This window comes from Lissotriton vulgaris, chromosome 1_1 (genome assembly GCF_964263255.1).
Source record: "Lissotriton vulgaris chromosome 1_1, aLisVul1.2, whole genome shotgun sequence".
In the NCBI taxonomy this organism is placed as follows: Eukaryota; Metazoa; Chordata; class Amphibia; order Caudata; family Salamandridae; genus Lissotriton; species Lissotriton vulgaris.
In genome coordinates, this window is record NC_141685.1 from 83,872,053 (window position 1) to 83,891,242 (window position 19,190).

General features: G+C 51.8%; 1 pseudogene; it reads right to left on the minus strand.

Moving 5' to 3' along the window:
* Positions 1-19,190, minus strand: part of LOC147737453 (uncharacterized) — a 110,627-nt pseudogene that overhangs the window by 18,797 nt on the left and 72,640 nt on the right.

The following is a 19,190-nucleotide window of genomic DNA, read 5'->3' on the forward strand; positions in this document are numbered from 1 at the left end:
CAATTTTCCTTTCATTACATTTTGATGAAGACATGTTCTTTGGCTAACCTTAACAGATCTCTAATACAAAGGTTTCCTAGCCGAGTCTAGCATCCTTAAAAATGCATACATTCTAAATTAAAATTGTACATCCTAGCATTAAGGGCCAACGGCAAGGTCTTAACCGGTGTCAGATCCCTACTACCAAAATCCCGCCCTCACGGTGTGAGTGGCGCATGCGCAGAGGACTTTACCCTCATTGCCAACTGTAACTTCCCTTGTCGTGGGGGCCCCCTTTCACTCTACGCCATCTTAAAGGTCATCCGAGTTCCCGTGTGAGGTATCTGTAGGAAGGACAGCGTGGACTCCCCCCCATCCCCACACTCTCTTCCGCCGGAGCGGATATCCGGCCCCCGGGAAATTCGTAGGAGGGGCATCTAGCCGTCTCCCCCATGGGAGGGGCCTATGGCCATCTCCCCCTAGGCGACCCATCCGTAGTGGGTGCCGCCTCCCCGGGAAGGGGCCAATGGCCGCCTCCCCCCGGGCGCTCCCATCTATTCTGGGTGGCGCCCCCCTCTAGGGACCTTGAAATTACTGCTCACCGATCATGACCTTACCGCCCGACCAAAAAATAAATACGACAGTTGTTTTATCTACTAAGGGAAGAAAAAATTCGCCTAATCTGACACAGCTTGACGAGTCATCAACTTTACATTTCTACAAAGGGAAAAAAGTCCTAAAGCAGAAGACAATTTCATTACGCGAAACACTCCTTTACTTTTCTACAAAGGAAAAAAGGCCTATACACATTTCTTTAATCCCAAGGCCTACATAAACACTGAAAACGTGACTGCATCTCTTTAATACAATCGGATATCATCAACAATTACTTTATTCAAACAAACATTGCAATAGTGGCTGGTGGGTGGGTCAAAAAATTGCCGCTTGTACCGTCGAGGGCTCACGAGCAACGAGTGGTGCAGCCTTCAGAGCACTGGAACAAGAGGACGCTTCTTTGGATTCCCGTTCTATTTATCCGTCTGCGGGAGGGCGGGGACCCTCCTCAGGTACGCCCACTGGGCGCGGTCTTCAGGGCGGGTGTCTAGGACAACCCCTCCTGGGAGGGAAGGGCGTGCTCCGGCTACGTCACTTTGGGCATACCAGCCGAACCACGCCCCCCGCCCAAAATGGTTTCCCGGGGGGATCGGGGCACCCATCCATACGTTCGGGGGGACCGAGTGGTCTTCCCTTTCCATATGGCCGGGATGCCCGCCACCCCCTCCCAACACCAATTCCCCAATGGGAGGAGACAGACACAGGTTTGAACTTTTGGAAGGCGGGGGGGAGTTACCCCCCCCGGCCGTATTTATTAAAATATGAAACAAAATTTAAAACATTAAATTAAAACGTTTCATGAATTATGTACAATTTTACTTTCATTACATTTTGATGAAGACATGTTCTTTGGCTAACCTTAACAGATCTCTAATACAAAGGTTTCCTAGCCGAGTCTAGCATCCTGAAAATGCATACATTCTAAATTAAAATTGTACATCCTAGAATTAAGGGCCACGGCAAGGTCTTAACCGGTGTCAGATCCCTACTACCAAAATCCCGCCCTCACGGTGTGAGTGGCGCATGCGCAGAGGACTTTACCCTCATTGCCAACTGTAACTTCCCTTGTCGTGGGGGCCCCCTTTCACTCGACGCCATCTTAAAGGTCATCCGAGTTCCCGTGTGAGGTATCTGTAGGAAGGACAGCGTGGACTCCCCCCCATCCCCACACTCTCTTCCGCCGGAGCGGATATCCGGCCCCCGGGAAATTCGTAGGAGGGGCATCTAGCCGTCTCCCCCCTGGGAGGGGCCTATGGCCATCTCCCCCTAGGCGACCCATCCGTAGTGGGTGCCGCCTCCCCGGGAAGGGGCCAATGGCCGCCTCCCCCCGGGCGCTCCCATCCATTCTGGGTGGCGCCCCCCTCTAGGGACCTTGAAATTACTGCTCACCGATCATGACCTTACCGCCCGACCAAAAAATAAATACGACAGTTGTTTTATCTACTAAGGGAAGAAAAAATTTGCCTAATCTGACACAGCTTGACGAGTCATCAACTTTACATTTCTACAAAGGGAAAAAAGTCCTAAAGCAGAAGACAATTTCATTACGCGAAATACTCCTTTACTTTTCTACAAAGGAAAAAAGGCCTATACACATTTCTTTAATCCCAAGGCATACATAAACACTGAAAACGTGACTGCATCTCTTTAATACAATCGGATATCATCAACAATTACTTTATTCAAACAAACATTGCAATAGGGGCTGGTGGGTGGGTCAAAAAATTGCCGCTTGTTCCGTCGAGGGCTCACGAGCAACGAGTGGTGCAGCCTTCAGAGAACTGGAACAAGAGGACGCTTCTTTGGATTCCCGTTCTATTTATCCGTCTGCGGGAGGGCGGGGACCCTCCTCAGGTACGCCCACTGGGCGCGGTCTTCCGGGCGGGTGTCTAGGACAACCCCTCCTGGGAGGGAAGGGCGTGCTCCGGCTACGCCACTTTGGGCATACCAGCCGAACCACGCCCCCCGCCCAAAATGGTTTCCCGGGGGGATCGGGGCACCCATCCATACGTTCGGGGGGACCGAGTGGTCTTCCCTTTCCATATGGCCGGGATGCCCGCCACCCCCTCCCAACACCAATTCCCCAATGGGAAGAGACAGACACAGGTTTGAACTTTTGGAAGGCGGGGGGGAGTTACCCCCCCGGCCGTATTTATTAAAATATGAAAGAAAATTTAAAACATTAAATTAAAACGTTTCATGAATTATGTACAATTTTACTTTCAATACATTTTGATGAAGACATGTTCTTTGGCTAACCTTAACAGATCTCTAATACAAAGGTTTCCTAGCCGAGTCTAGCATCCTGAAAATGCATACATTCTAAATTAAAATTGTACATCCTAGAATTAAGGGCCACGGCAAGGTCTTAACCGGTGTCAGATCCCTACTACCAAAATCCCGCCCTCACGGTGTGAGTGGCGCATGCGCAGAGGACTTTACCCTCATTGCCAACTGTAACTTCCCTTGTCGTGGGGGCCCCCTTTCACTCGACGCCATCTTAAAGGTCGTCCGAGTTCCCGTGTGAGGTATCTGTAGGAAGGACAGCGTGGACTCCCCCCCATCCCCACACTCTCTTCCGCCGGAGCGGATATCCGGCCCCCGGGAAATTCGTAGGAGGGGCATCTAGCCGTCTCCCCCCTGGGTGGGGCCTATGGCCGTCTCCCCCTAGGCGACCCATCCGTAGTGGGTGCCGCCTCCCCCCGGGCGCTCCCATCCATTCTGGGTGGCGCCCCCTCTAGGGACCTTGAAATTACTGCTCACCGATCATGACCTTACCGCCACAGGCCGGATAGTTGACCGACTATCCGGCCCCCCACACCTCCTAAAGGTCATTTTTCCTCAAACCCCTTAGCCATGCTATGAAGTCTCCTATGAGTAAATCACTCCCCGCCCTGGAGAGGTGAACCCCATCATTCAGGTAAAAGTGATCACCCCGAATACACCCATGAGGAATGTTATGTAACTGCGCGGAGCGGAAAAATTTCCCAATCTTATTGTTGACCCTCTTTACCGAGTGGTTCAACGCTGACACAGAGAGACCCCCCCGCCAAACCTTCCTGGGGATCATGTGGGACCAGGCGATTGTGCACCCCGGGAGCCTCTTAGCCAACCAGCTAACTGCCGACAGAATCTGTTCTAATAACACTCGTCTTCCCAAGATAGATGGCGGTGACCTTTGCCGCCCTAAAAGACCCTCCACAAATGATTGCAATTGGTCAAAACAGAGGCCACCCTTCCCATGGAAGGTCACTCTGTACCCGTATTCCCCAGATGCGTGAATCGCGTCACCTGCCATGAATACGTCCCCGGCGCGCCTCACGTATGAGTGGCCGACGACCCATACCACTTGCTCTCCAGTCGGTGATCCTCGACCGCTGGTCCCCTGGTGCTGGGTTGACTCCAGATTCCGCCCCGCATCACAGGCTTGCAAAACTGTAATTCAAAGAAAAGACAAGAAGCGTGAGTACATTTCAACAGTCTTTTACAACATGTGCAATCGCACATACCTTTTGAAGCAGTTCGAGGACTAGCTGTTTCACTTCTTCCGCACCCTGACCCCGGGCCGTAGCCTCAGTAGCAGCCCCTATCCTAAATGAGTGGGTCCCAAAATCGCACGGGTCCATGCCCGCGGCAGCGATTGTCAGTGCTAGCACCCTCTGAAACTGAAATCTCGTCAGAGGGGTGCCATCCTTGTGCCTAAGCAGGCTCCCTCCCCATGTAGCCGACCTCTGTGCCAAATATTCCTCTAAACACTTTATCGGGCAAGTGGGGGACCCTCGAGCGCGCTGCACCACAACACTATCCCCCATAGCTCCCTGGTCTGTCTTGGACCTGGCTATCGAGATCAGCATCGAATCACCCCTTATTTGTACGAGATCCCTGCATAAGCCTCCCTCCGTATCTCTCTTGTTCCTCTCCACGAGTTCGCTTACCCGCATAGCCCCATGGAATGCCAAGGGGAAAGCTGCCCGGAACAGAACTGCTTCGGAAGGGGAGGAGCACGTCTCATCCAGCTTCGCTAAGAGCAGAGACAATCTCTCTAGACCAATCGGGCGCCTCGCATCTTGTCTGCGACCCTCCAGGCGTTGCCAGCCGCGGAGCGCTTTCCTGACTAAAAAGGAACCCGTCGGGTCCCTTATGCCGTGGAGTTGTGCCATGAATTAAATGGCCGCCCTATGTCTGTTGGCCGTTGCCGCTGATCGGCCTTGTCTATGCAGCGCTACCAAGAACCCCATGAAGGATTCCTCCTGTCCCCAGCTCTGTCTCCCTGTCGGGCCTAAAAATGTGCAGTAGGAACGAAACGCTCCTTCGTAAGCCTTCCTTGTCCTGGGAGCTAAGCTGGCTGCCACGAGGTCTTGTAATCCGGGGCACCGATTAGCCATAGCGCTTTGGGGAACGGTGCCGCCACTAGGTCCGCTGTGGGTAGATAGCCCCTGAAAGCCTGCATGTGTGAACGAGAGAGTGCATCAGCTGCATTATTCAGTACACCCGGCACATGTTTTGCCCTGAACTGTACATTCAATCTCATGCAACGTAAAACAATTTCTTTTAACAGTCTCAAGATCCACTTGCAGCGGGCTGCCTGCTGATTAATGCACTCAACCACAGTCATATTGTTGGACCAAAACACTACTGAGCGGTCCCTAAACTCGTCTGGCCAGCCAACAGAGCAACCCAAATGGGAAACAGCTCCAAGAACCCAATGTTACCTGTCAGGCCGCTGGAGTGCCACCACATTGGCCATACTTGCGCTGACCATCGGTTACCAAAGATGGCGCCAAATCCCACGCTTCCAGCTGAATCGGTCCACAAACCCAGTTCGTCCGACGATGCTGGTGGTTTGTTCCACACTACTCGACCGTTGAAGTCCGCCAGAAATGCCAACCAAATGCGCATATCCTGGCGAACCTCTGCCGACAGTCTCGTACGGTGGTGTCCCTCCTTGAGGCCGACCATAGCATGTGCAATAGAGCGTGAGAAGGGGCGGGCCATCGGTATCACTCTCAAGGCAAAGTTAAGCTGACCCACTGTTTGCTGTAACTGGTGCAGGGTCACTTTCTCCTTGCCCAGGCATTGCGTTAAGGAAGCCCTGAACTTGGCCACCTTTTCCATTGGCAAACGGAAACATCCTTCCACTGAATCGAGCTCAATTCCCAGAAACTCCAGTGAAGTAGATGGCCCCACCGTCTTACCTGGTGCCAATGGGACTCCAAACTCCCGCATGAGGATGCAGAAGTCCTGCAGCGCCTGTGCACATTTCGCATTGCCGGCCGGTCCTAAGAACAGGAAGTCATCTAGATAGTGCATTACTTGTCTATGCCCTGTGGCCTCGATGAATGCCCACTCTAAAAAACAGCTGAACATCTCAAAATAAGCACAAGAAATGGAGCAACCCAAAGGCATGCATTTATCCATGTAATACCTTCCTTGGAACGTAAAACCTAGCAAGCGCTGGTCCCGCGGGTGTACCGGGAGCAACCTGAATGCCGATTCGATGTCCGATTTCGCCATCAGCGCTCCGGGGCCCAGGTGATTCAATAGGGCAACGGCATCGTCGAACTATGAGTACCGAACTGAACAGACATCCGGATCAATGGCTTCATTCACCGAGGAGCCCCTCGGGGCCGACAGGTTGTGAATGAGTCTAAACTCCCCTGGGTCTTTCTTTGGAACCACTCCTAGCGGTGAACACACGAAGTCTGCCACCGGCGGACATGGAAAAGGCCCCGCTACCCGCCCCAAGCTGACCTCTTTGGAAATTTTCTTTGCTCCACAGCTGGGTTGTGTTGGACAGATAGCTGATTTTTACAAAAGGAGTCCCCCCGAAAATCCCCCGCCGGGATGTTGAAGCCATATAGGAATCCGTTCCTCAAAACCCGGCGGATACATGATCAGGGTATTTGTTCAACCAGGGAGTCAAAGCCATGATGTCGACAGGTGAAGGCAATCGTTTCCCAAGCATCACCTCACTCTTGCTTGGACCCCCCCTTGCCTCCCGAACCACCGTTCTTTGATCTACAGCTACTCTCCGGGTGTGAGGAGTTCCCAAATCCCGCACACGCATGCCTGAACCTACATGTTCCCTGGGGCCTGTTACAGTTGCCTCTGTTGAAGCCCCAACAAACCCCGCGCTTGCCCCCATTTCCGCCGGTCTTGGGCTGTAATTCCCCACCGGCGCCTGCTCGAAAGGGCTGCACAGGCTTTTGGCGAACTGTCCCAGGCCCGCTCCCGCCGGGCGAGGACGTACCCGCCGAACCAGGCAAGAGCTGCTTGTGCCACGAAACCGTGTCGAGGCAGTCCCAGGTCAAAGTTGCATCAAACTCCTTAGCTTTTCGGAATTGCATGTCCTAACCTTTCCACTCGTCCCCCCCATATATGTTATAAAAATCCATGATCCTATTCTGGTAACAGGATAACTCAGTCAACACTTCAGGCTTCCGTTCCCCCATTACTGCCGTAAATATCGAGAAGGCCTTCACCCAGTTTGCTACGGTCTCGTCGACCCTAAATTCCGCCATCTTGGCCCGCCATACGCTGGGGTGCCATAAATCTTTCTGGGTCTTTGCATATTCCATCTCACGATGGTCGGTCAACAATGAAAACATATTCACATACTTGTTCCCCCATATCATTTCCTTTGTGGCCGCTGGGATGTGCTGGGCCACCCTTTCGCGCCTTGAAGGCACTGAACCTTCCCCTACCATTGGCAATGGGTTCTTACCGGGTTCAACCGTCGTGTCTGCTGTCTTTTCCCGGCCAACCGTAGGTACTCCCGGAGCCACCTGTGGGGGAACAGAAGGAACATTCGCCGTCCCGGCTTCTCTCGACTGCCGTAACTGCTCGATTATTAGTCTAGCTTCCTCGGCCGGATCCCTCGCAGCCACTGCCCCCCCTGCCTTCTTTTTAAGCCTGGGCAACACTGCCGCTAACTGGAGGGCCAGTTCTGGGGGCATTTGATCATCACTAACCGGGTTAATTACAACAGGGATTGGCAAGCCTATATCCGGACTCGGTACCGGCCTGTCCGCCGGCGTGATGGGGGCAGCTGGGGGCAGCTGGGGGCACCTCCGGGACCTGATCATCCCCGGGAACCGCCCTCCTCTTGCTACGTTTCCCCCTACCCTCAGGGCCGACTCCCGGCAAGGCCGGGCCTATCACCTTCTTCGGACGGCCCGAGGGATTGTTCTGTGCCGCTAACTGCTTCTTAACCTCGGCCAAACCTCGACCGATCGAATCTACCTTACCCAATTTGCGGTCCATGATCGCCATTCGGTTCGACAAGGTGCGCAGAACCTTCTCCAGATCGGAGCTCTTTCCTGCTTTTTTGCCGGCCATAGCTTCGATTAATCCGCTCTAGTCGATCGACGAGGTCCCAGATCCTTCGCACTCCTGGTACTGAAAGAAAAACAACAAGATTACAAGTTCTCAAAAAATTGCCGCTTGTTCCGTCTAGGGCTCACGAGCAACGAGTGGTGCAGCCTTCAGAGCACTGGAACAAGAAGACGCTTCTTTGGATTCCCGTTCTATTTATCCGTCGGCGGGAGGGCGGGGACCCTCCTCAGGTACGCCCACTGGGCGCGGTCTTCCGGGCGGGTGTTTAGGACAACCCCTCCTGGGCGGGAAGGCTACGCCACTTTGGGCATACCAGCCGAACCACGCCCCCCGCCCAAAATGGTTTCCCGGGGGGATCGGGGCACCCATCCATACGTTCGGGGGGACCGAGTGGTCTTCCCTTTCCAAAAACTGGGCATAGCTAAACTAGATATTCTAGAACATCTGGGCACACAAGCCAGGTCTCCTACAATTAATGTATTAACTGGGAGGCTGAGTAAAAATACGTCAAGTATAGTAACTAGAGTTCCTAGTGTGTCCACCATGGTAGTGAATTCGGTAGCAACCACAAGTGGAACGAATATGTTAGCGACCACCGCCCCAAATATAACAACTGGACAGAAAGCTGCTGGGGGACAAAGGGAGACAGGTGACCACACTCATAACAACAAGAACTTGCCAGCTCCCAGGCGCCATACTAATAATATCATCCCTGCCACAATTAATCTACCACCGGAATGCAGACCATATGTAGCTATCCTTGCAAATGTACCCAAACTGCAGCCTACCCAATTTGAAAACCAGGAAACCCTAAAAAATAAAACACTGCACTGGCTAGTGAAAAACTGTGGTTTCCCAATACGAGGGGCTAGCCAGATTATCTCCACGCAGAGGGTAGGATGGGTGGGACCAAATAAAAAGGAGATAAATGGGGATTGCATAGTTATAAATTACAGGACTACTGAATGGGCGAGAGATTCGATTCTAAATGCACCTATACCATCCAATCGTGAATATAACACCACGGTGTTCCCACTTGATTACTTTTATAGGAACCAGTCAGGAAGACAAATTACAACGCATTCCTTCCAGCATCCCAGAGCTATACACATTAACCACCCCAATGTTCCCCCCATTCCATCTTCACTGTTCAATATATACGACAACTTTACAGTTCCGATTTGCAATAGATTTCAGGTGTTCAGCTCATTAGAGGAGAACGATTGACTGAATGTATCATCTATGGTCCCACACCCTGAAATTACTGTATCTGGCGATAAAGTAACCACCGAAAAAGAGTTGGGGGGGCCAAAGTTAGGTAGAAGTTGTAGCTGACTTAAATTTAAACTCGACTAGTACTGAACAATGTAAAGATAATGATGCAATTGTGACAAATGTAAACGTATCTGCAGATAATAATATGATAGCGAGTCTAGGAACATCATTATTGACCAATCATCCTGAGGCTATAAGAGGCAACCCCGTTGATTCCCTTATAATCACCACTTGGAACATAGCGGGAATTGCCGCCAAATTAAGCACTCCGTTTTGGGACAACTTTATTATACAGGGCTATGATATAATATGTCTGCAAGAGACATGGCGTAGAGAACAAATACAAGTTGATGGTTACACTTCTTATAGCGTGGCAGCAGTAGCATCTAAGGCAGGCAGAGCAAAGGGCGGCCTACTGACCCTGGTTTCCACTAAACTAACGGAATTTAATGTTGGGGGATATGTGGAGGTGGGTGAGCATGTGTCAGTCTTGCGACTAACACACAGTAAAGGTAGGGATCTAGTTATTGTGAATTTTTATAATAATATTGTGGGGCCCAATCGGGGTAAGATTGTCCCGGATGTTGAGTGTGCAATAGAAGAAACAATCGCACTTTCAAACAAAAGCACTGTAATACTTTGGGTAGGAGATTTTAATATCAAAGCATGTAGTCACTCCCGGAAGGGGATTTGTGGACATCGAGAAGAGTACCCGGGTGGCGACAATATTATTTTTAATCATTTCCCCCACAGTAATTATGGTAGTGCACTGAACAATCTGGTAGCTAAATTAAATCTGGAGCTACTAGAATGTACAAAGAATAAAAATAATGAAAAGTGCCCCACATTTAGAGGGAGAGACACCCACTCAAACATTGATCATATTTTGGTGTCCAATGGCTCTGCTTATTCCAATGTCTGGGTAATAGAGCAGCCTGTGAGTGACCATAATAGTATATCAGTGGAATTATTGGGTTGGGGCCCAAAAACAAATGTGTATGGTAGACCTGTCCAAGGGATCACGGCCGAGAGACTGAATGGCATGAGGATCAAATGGACCAAAATAGACCCCAATAAATTGACGAAGGATACTATCTGCAAATGTAGTAGAGAGTGTAGGAGAGTAGGGTCTGCAATCCTATGATCACCCAGATTTTTTGCTTTTGTTTCACTGGTTTACGACTTTCTCTGGCTGTGGGCCTGCCAATCAGACCCACAGCCTTGCTGTTCTCTTTCTAAATTACGATATGTACCCTAGGTGCATTTACCAATTGGTACTGGGCCACCTTATCAGACCCCGTAACGCAGGGCATAGGTGTACCCAGGGCCGCCAGGGGCTGCAGCATGCATTATGCCACCCCTGGCTGGCTGCCTAAATTTGACACAACTGGCTGCATGACAGCTGGGGCAAAGTCGTGTAATCACCCTTTGCTTTAGGTATAGTAGCTCTATATCTAACCATCCAATGGACACCCGAGTTCCTATCAGTCACTCCTATGGCAGGCCTTGACAATCCTGAAGGCAGAGTGCGTGGGCTCGTGTGAACTAGGTTCTGGCCCGAGCCGAGCCCGGTTGCAGCTTGCGGAATGAAGACCCAATGGCTGTTCCATGATAACGCGTACCACATCGGTAACTTCGGTGTCGCGTTATCAAGGCATGTCGAGTAAGGTGTCATACGAATCGGGATGCTGCCCCCTCACCAATTCTGGCGACGAGGTTAGCATTCCGCCCTTCTAGAGGGACACGACATGTACGTAACTGTGAACCCCGGTTAAAGTTAACTAAAGCCTCAGCTCCACAAAATGGATGCTGCCACCACAGACACGAGTCTGACCTCCTGCTGCTGGGAGTCCTTCCAGCGAGGAGAGCTTGGACAAAGGGTTTCCTGTCGAGGGCGGTGTTCGCACCGTCCCAGACAGGGTTTGTGTATTCTGGGTAGGTAGGGCTTTTGCGAGAAGGTGACTGCGGAGTGGCACCCCGGTGCTCACTACGCATCTGCCGGTCAGAACCAGTTCCAGGGGCGCCAGCCCTGGCCTGGGGAAAGTCCGGCAGGGGAGAGGGGTGTAACTACCCCCCTTCCTGGTCCCACCCTTAGGGCAGGACCTAGTCATGTACCCACCCCTTTCTTTAGTATAAAGGCCGGAGCGGGGACCCTTCCAAATTAGATCATCTTTGAATCAAGAACTACTTTCTACGAAAGGACATTCGAGACTCTTCTCAAGATTTCTCCCTTGTGACTAAGGAGAAGTCACCCTGCATCAGCGGGCACCATCTAAGAACTCTGCGGTTTGCTGTAAGTCCTTCCTCAAGGAATTCGACGGCCCAGCTCGACGAGAACCGACTTCCCTGGCACCTCTGACCTCTACCCACGTCATCAGCTCAGCTGTGATCTGTGGGTGCGACGAGACCTCGAGGGACCGGCCATCATCAAAACCTGCACGCTTTCTTAACCAGCACGACCATCGAAGTAATTCTCTGGTGAGTGCTCTGGGGTCCGAGAAGCCCCGACCCTGAGCCGCTCCAGCACCGAAGTGCAGTCTCCCAGCATCTCCACGATCTGCGTGGGGCCCTTCTGCTCGCTGCTCAGCACGTTGTCTGGTCACTAGCCGCTGGCTTGTGCCCTTCTGTGACGACATCCGACAATCAACACTGCTGGTCTGGTTGCTCCAGACTGGCCCTTGCTTCCATCTTTGCGAGAAGCACCCCGGGCCCTCCTGGTCCACTCAAGACGCCATCTTAGGCCCACCACGTGGCCCTGAGATCTGCCAAGGCTTGTTGCCCCATCCTGGGCCCAGCGACGCCGACAGCATCATCCTTCGTGGGACAGCTCGCACCTCCACCGTGGTCGCCGACAACGCCTCCTGGTCCGTGAGACTGCAGAGCCTAGCGTCGCCCACTCACCTGGTCGAGGTGACGGCCAACCGGTGCCTTCCTGGTACCCTCTGACTACTGGCTAGTAGTACGAACTTGGTCCCCTCTGCTTTCAGGTATCATCAATCTCTGATCCAGGCTTGGATCCCTACGAACTATTCATCACTGGTCGCCGGCCAGCAACTCCTTTTCTTCCGGCTCCTGGCTCGTCAGCGAAGACCCCGACGCCTGTAAGACTTGTGCAGCCGCAGCCCTCGTGGCTAGGTAACTCGACATTTCGGTGCCTGCATAGCCTCTTTACTCTAGGGTCCCGAGTCCCTCGCTTCCGACTTGCCTTATCGGGTCCGCCCGAGACCTTAAACTTTCCGTGTCCTCGGACACTTGTTTTAATTGTGCACTTGAAGTATTTTCCTAAGAGATTTGGTTTGTGCTTAGTACCCTGTCCTCATAAAGAGTACAGGGCTGTTGTGAATCTTAATAAATATCCTGTTTATTTTCATAACGCTTGTGTGGTGTCCTTTCACTTGGTGTTCAAGGGGTACATGTGTGGTAAACAGCTGGCTTAACGCGCCCTCTCGAGTCTTTAGCCTTAGACTGCTCGTATCCACGCTACTAGGATAGCTGGTCTATAGGTTGACTTACAACCAAACACCATAAGGGTCGTTGGAACGATACATAGCGGTCGCTAGAATAGCGAACGCTGCATATCGGGCCAACTTCTCACATTGGTGAGCAGCGGTTGGGATTTGAGCTTGCTGTTGTTTTACCACACGTATCCTAAGAATATCTTGTTGAAAGATCACATAAGTACTGTTAGTACATATAACTAAAGCTTAGAATACTCTGAGTTCTACTGAACCAGCTGTTGCAGCTCCTCAAGGCTTAGCACACCTTGGCTGCAACTCTTAGCAAGGGAATAGTAGGTAAACACATAGTGTAGGTAGGTGCATCACTTACACCACACTAGAAACAGTATGTCGGACAAAGGAGGAAACTCTGAGTCTCCCCTTGTGTCAGTTGACCCTCCACAGGTCATCCCTTCGAGATATACTGTGCTGAGCTTCAAGGAGTTAAGACAAGTGTGTCACTCCAGGAAGATCAAGCAGGGGTCTAACCCCACCACGTCCTTTCTGATTGGTCTCTTGGAGACTTATGATGCCAGAAAAGCTGAGACCCTTCCCAGCTCTTCTAATCCAGAAAGAGACATGCCTCCCCTCGAGGGAACCAGAGACGATCCTGACCTCATCCACCTCGCAACTGAGAACGAAGATGTGGAGGATGATGAGGATGAGGATCCCTCTGGGGATGAGGCAGATAAGGGACAGGTAGAAGTCGTTAGACTAAGCAGGTCCAACTTAAGCAAACATGATAGTGGTACTGGGGGACCCCCAGCGCTACTGTCAGGTCCGCTTAACATTGGGAATGGACGAGCCCGATCTCTGTCGAGAGACTCTGGCAGATCCCTTCAAACCAATGGCTCTCACAACTCTTCTCAAAGAGGGATGACGTCCCCTCAGAGGAGAGTGTACGAAGCTAAGGAAAGGGCAGCTAATCTGAGGATTGAAAGGGAAGAACTTGCCCTGGCCAAAGAAAGGCTTGCCTTTGCTAGAGAGCAACAGTTAAGTGGGGTAGTCCCCACTGGTGGCAGCAATGTACCTAGCAATAGGGAAAGGAGTTTTGATACGAAACACCTTGGGAAGATAGTGCCCCCCTTTAAACAAGGGGACGACATCCACAAATGGATTACTGCTTTGGAGAGGGCCTGCACTGTGCAGGGTGTTCCCCAAAGTCAGTGGGCAGCTATCTTGTGGCTCTCCTTTGAAGGAAAAGGAAGAGACAAGCTCCTCACCACAAGGGTGGAGGACGCTAACGATTACCAAGTCTTGAAAAATACACTCGTTGAAGGGTTCGGCCTAACCACTGAGCAGTACAGGGTGCTGTTCAGGGATACCCAGAAAACGCAGTCTCAAGATTGGTCTGACTTTGTCGATTGTGCCACTAAGGCTTTTGAGGGCTGGTTGCTGGGCAGTAAGGTTACTGATTACGAAGGATTGTATAATTTGATGATGAGAGAACAAATTTTAAACAATTGTCAGAACCAGTTGTTGCATCAGCATCTTGTCGACTCGGATCTGACCACTCCCCAAGAATTGGGAAAGAAGGCAGACAGATGGGTTCGTACAAGAGTTAAACAGAACCAGGGCCAGAATCAAGGTGGTCAGAAGAAAGCAGACCAGAAGGGTAAAGATTCTAAGGGGGAACAAAATGACCAGAAGTCTTCGACAGGTCCCCAACAACCCAAAGAGGGTGGGGGTCAGGCTCCCCAAAAGAAGAAAGAAGGCCAATCCAAAAGATGGTGCCAGTACTGCAAAAGTAAATCTCACTGGTTTAGTGAGTGCACCAAGAAAGGAGGAGGGCAGGCTCCTGCCACTGCAGCCCCTAAGGCACCTGTGCCCCCTAGTACAGCCAGCAGTGGTAGTGCACCTCCCAAGGGTTTAGTAGGGTTAACCCTGGGTTCTGAGGGGCGTGACAACTTAGTTGGCACACTCACTCAGGCTGTCCTTGTCAGTACAGGGGACGTGGACGTGTCCCCTGACGTAAGTCCCAATACTTTGGGCAAATACCGACAGACGCCTTTCATAAATGGAAAGATGGCTCAGGCCTATAGGGACACTTGTGCCAGCGTCACCATGGTGACGCCTAACTTTGTGGACCCTGGACAGATCATGCCAGGTACGGAATTCCTGGTGACCAATGCAAGCAATGTCACTACCAATCACAGTATGGCAATTGTAGCTTTCTCCTGGGGAGGGGTAACTGGCCAAAAGAAGGTTGTAGTTAGTTCAGACCTCCCAGTGGATTGTTTGTTGGGCAATGATTTGGAGTCATCACAATGGTCAGAAGTGGAGCACCGGACTCACATGGAAATGTTAGGCTTGCCAGCACATGTGTTCGCTGTGACCAGGTCACAGGTCAGGAAATGCCCCACTGAACAGGTGCTGGATCCTGGAACAACGGACCAAACACCTCCCAAGAAAAAGAGCGGTAGGGTTAAGGCTGCGCCTTCCCCCTTGCCCCAGGTCGTGGATCAAGTCTCAGAGGAGGCTGACCTACAGGAATTGAGGGAAACTGAGCCTAGGGAGTTCGAACTTGATCGAGTTGAATTCTTGGGTTCAGGGGGACCCTCAAGGGAAGACCTGGGGAGGGACCAGTTAGACTGCCCTTCTCTTGAACCCCTCAGACAGCAGGCTGCTGCTGAGGCTGCTGGGAACGCCACAGGTACCCACAAGGTATACTGGGAAGATGGACTCCTGTACACTGAGTCAAGAGACCCCAAGCCTGACATGACCAGGAGGCTGGTTGTACCCTTGTCTCAGCGTGGTTTCCTACTTACCTTGGCCCACGAGATTCCCTTAGCAGGTCACTTAGGCCAGACGAAGACGTGGGACAGGCTTGTCTCACACTTTCACTGGCCTCATATGAACGAAGATACCAAGGAGTTTTGCCGCTCCTGTGTCACTTGCCAAGCCAGTGGTAAGTCAGGTGGCACGACAAAGGCCCCCCTTATACCAATGCCTGTGGTGGGGGTGCCCTTTGAACGGGTGGGGATCGACATCGTCGGTCCCATGGAACCACCAACAGCATCAGGGCACAAGTTTATACTGGTGGTAGTGGATCATGCCACCAGGTATCCTGAAGCTATTCCCCTTAGGACCACTACAGCACCTGTTGTGGCAAGAGCCCTAGTTGGAGTATTCTCCAGAGTGGGCTTCCCTAAGGAGGTCGTCTCCGACAGAGGTGCAAACTTTATGTCGAGCTACTTAACTGCTATGTGGAAGGAATGTGGTGTCAACTACAAGTTCACTACACCCTATCATCCACAGTGCAATGGGCTTGTTGAGAGATTCAACAGGACCCTGAAAGGGATGATTCATGGACTACCGGAAAAGCTTCGGCGTAGATGGGACGTCCTGATCCCCTGCCTCTTGTTCGCCTACAGAGAAGTCCCACAGAAGGGGGTTGGCTACAGCCCTTTTGAACTTTTGTACGGGCATCCTGTAAGAGGACCCCTGTGTTTGGTGAAGGAAGGATGGGAGAGACCTCTCAAAAAGCCTGCAGCCAACATAGTGGACTATGTGCTTGGCCTCCGCTCGCGGATGGCTGAATACATGGAGAAGGCATCTGAAAACCTTAAGGCCAGCCAAGAACTCCAAAAAGCTTGGCATGACCAAAAGGCTGTCTTGACTGTTTACCAGCCCGGACAGAAGGTGTGGGTGTTGGAGCCAGTGGCCCCAGCAGCACTCAAGGACAAATGGTCCGGGCCCTACACCATCCTGGAGAAAAAGGGAGAGGTCACCTACCTGGTCGACCTGGGAACTCCCCGGAGCCCCCACAGGGTGCTTCATGTCAACAGGCTCAAGGCATATGTCGACAGGAAGGACATGAGTTTGCTCATGGCCCTAGATGAGGGACAGGAGGAGGAGAGTGACCCTCTCCCCGACCTGCTCACTCAGAATCCTGACGATGGATCGGTAGATGGTGTTGTCTTTTGTGGCAGCCTCTCCGAACATCAACAGAGAGACTGTAAACAGGTTCTTCAGTCTTTCAGACATATGTTTTCTCTAACACCCAGTCAGACCGATTGGTGCACCCATGAGGTTGACACTGGTGACAGCTTGCCCGTTAAGAGTAAAATCTACCGGCAGCCGGATCACGTTAGAGACTGCATCAAGAGTGAAGTGCAGAAAATGTTGGAGCTGGGAGTCATTGAACCCTCGGATAGCCCTTGGGCTAGTCCCGTAGTTCTAGTGCCGAAACCTCACACCCCGGGCGGTAAGAAAGAGATGAGGTTCTGCGTAGACTACAGGGGTCTCAATGCAGTCACTAAGACTGACGCCCACCCAATACCAAGGGCAGACGAGCTTATCGATAGATTGGCTTCGGCCAACTACTTGAGTACGTTTGACCTGACAGCTGGGTATTGGCAAATCAGGTTAGCTGAGGACGCCAAGCCTAAAACCGCATTTTCAACCCCTGGTGGGCATTATCAGTTCGTGGTGATGCCCTTTGGTCTGAAAAATGCACCTGCCACCTTCCAAAGGTTGGTGAATCAAGTCCTTACTGGGCTGGATGACTTCTGTGCGGCGTATCTTGACGATATTGCTGTCTTTAGCTCCACCTGGGAGGATCACCTGGTCCACCTGCGGAAAGCGTTAGAGGCTCTGCAAGCAGCAGGCCTCACTATCAAGGCCACCAAGTGCCAGATAGGGCAGACACAGGTTGTATACCTGGGCCACCTTGTAGGTGGAGGCCAGGTTCAGCCACTGGAGAGCAAGATACAGTCAATCAGGGACTGGGCTCCTCCAACCACCCAGACTCAGGTTCGAGCTTTCTTGGGCCTGACTGGGTACTACCGGAAGTTTGTCAGGAACTATGGTTCCATCGTGACACCATTAAATGAACTGACAAGCAAGAAAATGCCAAAAAAGGTTCAGTGGACAGCGAGCTGTCAAAAAGCATTCGATGACCTAAAGCAGGCCATGTGCACGGCGCCTATCCTCAAGAGTCCGGACTACTCCAAACCATTCATTGTCCAAACAGATGCTTCTGAGTTGGGTGTGGGAGCTGTTCTTTCTCAACTGAATTTTGATGGTCAAGACCAGCCCATTGCTTTTATAGGCAGAAGGCTGACCCCTAGAGAGAAGAATTGGTCAGCTATTGAGAGGGAGGCCTTTGCTGTGGTTTGGGCCCTGAAGAAGCTGAGGCCATACTTGTTTGGCACTCACTTCAAGATTCAGACTGACCATAAGCCCCTCTTATGGCTAAATCAGATGAAGGGTGAAAACCCCAAACTGCTTAGGTGGTCCATTTCCCTACAGGGGATGGACTTTACAGTGGAACATAGACCTGGTACTGATCATGGCAATGCCGATGGGCTCTCCAGATATTTCCACTTAGAACAAGAAGACTCACCTGGTCAAGGTTAGCTTATTGTTCCGACGTTTGGGGGGGGGTCATGTAGGAGAGTAGGGTCTGCAATCCTATGATCACCCAGATTTTTTGCTTTTGTTTCACTGGTTTACGACTTTCTCTGGCTGTGGGCCTGCCAATCAGACCCACAGCCTGGCTGTTCTCTTTCTAAATTACGATATGTACCCTAGGTGCATTTACCAATTGGTACTGGGCCACCTTATCAGACCCCGTAACGCAGGGCATAGGTGTACCCAGGGCCGCCAGGGGCTGCAGCATGCATTATGCCACCCCTGGCTGGCCGCCTAAATTTGACACAACTGGCTGCATGACAGCTGGGGCAAAGTCGTGTAATCACCCTTTGCTTTAGGTATAGTAGCTCTATATCTAACCATCCAATGGACACCCGAGTTCCTATCAGTCACTCCTATGGCAGGCCTTGACAATCCTGAAGGCAGAGTGCGTGGGCTCGTGTGAACTAGGTTCTGGCCCGAGCCGAGCCCGGTTGCAGCTTGCGGAATGAAGACCCAATGGCTGTTCCATGATAACGCGTACCACATCGGTAACTTCGGTGTCGCGTTATCAAGGCATGTCGAGTAAGGTGTCATACGAATCGGGATGCTGCCCCCTCACCAATTCTGGCGACGAGGTTAGCATTCCGCCCTTCTAGAGGGACAGGACATGTACGTAACTGTGAACCCCGGTTAAAGTTAACTAAAGCCTCAGCTCCACAAAATGGATGCTGCCACCACAGACACGAGTCTGACCTCCTGCTGCTGGGAGTCCTTCCAGCGAGGAGAGCTTGGACAAAGGGTTTCCTGTTGAGGGCGGTGTTCGCACCGTCCCAGACAGGGTTTGTGTATTCTGGGTAGGTAGGGCTTTTGCGAGAAGGTGACTGCGGAGTGGCACCCCGGTGCTCACTACGCATCTGCCGGTCAGAACCAGTTCCAGGGGCGCCAGCCCTGGCCTGGGGAAAGTCCGGCAGGGGAGAGGGGTGTAACTACCCCCCTTCCTGGTCCCACCCTTAGGGCAGGACCTAGTCATGTACCCACCCCTTTCTTTAGGATAAAGGCCGGAGCGGGGACCCTTCCAAATTAGATCATCTTTGAATCAAGAACTACTTTCTACGAAAGGACATTCGAGAC